Consider the following 1,006-nt stretch of genomic DNA (forward strand, 5'->3'; position numbering starts at 1 on the left):
CGCGGTTTGTTTTCCACGTGTGATTTCGCGCGGACAAACCGCGGCCGTCTGCCTAGGATTGCGTTTTCTAACGCAATCCTATAGCAGCTTCCATGGGTGGAAATTCTGCGGGAAATCCGGCAGCGGAATTTCCGCCCGTGTGCACGGGGCCTAGGGCTGCTCTAAGACGTGCATTCAGAAAACACAGCTTAAAATCGTGGGTTTTTTACCTCAATTTTTAGCAGCACTTTTGAACGCATGGTAAAGCGGTTTTAATGCACCCCACAATTGTGATAGGTGGGGAGGTGCGTTAGAAAACGCAAATACAGGACAGATAGCGCTTAAAAATCACCGCTTCCGAGCTCACGTCTGAGTAATCGCATTCAAATCAATGGAAGCAGTATACCGCAATAAAAAGTGGTGTGTGTGTGTGTGATTTTCATCTAGTGCAGGAAACGCGTTAATAGGGCTAATTCATGTATGGAAATTCGTTTTGCAGCTGTATGCAGCATGATTTAGGTATGGGTACGCGGTGAGAAAGGTAAGGGGGGGCCCTGAGCTGAACTTTTGCACCCGGGCCCTTGAGCCTTTAGGTACGCCCCTGACCCTAAGGGTGTTTCTCACCTCATCTTTCTGCGTTTTATATACAAAAATGACAGGAAAGGGTTGTGACCCGGCGGCCGTCGCAGGGAGAAGATGACCATCGCCACTGTATGCCACGGAAAGGGGTGAACGCGCGTGTGAACTGGCATTTCAAGCGCAACCCGATTACTGTAAACCTTGTTTATGCACAAATACGCTCCACTGTGACAATAGTCTTGGCGTGTACACTCGTCTGCCGAAGCCCTAGGGCCTCTTTCACACGGCGTGCTAAATTTAGCAGAAAAGCGGTCGCAGAAACCGCAATGATTTTTACGTGCATTTGCGCTCCCGATATTCCATTAGAGTCTAAGGGGGTAAGCAAATTCGCTCTCATATGCATAAAATTGCGCCGAGGGCTCCTTCACACGAATGTACTTTAGTCCCC

The sequence above is a fragment of the Eleutherodactylus coqui genome, unplaced genomic scaffold (genome assembly GCF_035609145.1).
Source record: "Eleutherodactylus coqui strain aEleCoq1 unplaced genomic scaffold, aEleCoq1.hap1 HAP1_SCAFFOLD_322, whole genome shotgun sequence".
Classification (NCBI taxonomy): domain Eukaryota; kingdom Metazoa; phylum Chordata; class Amphibia; order Anura; family Eleutherodactylidae; genus Eleutherodactylus; species Eleutherodactylus coqui.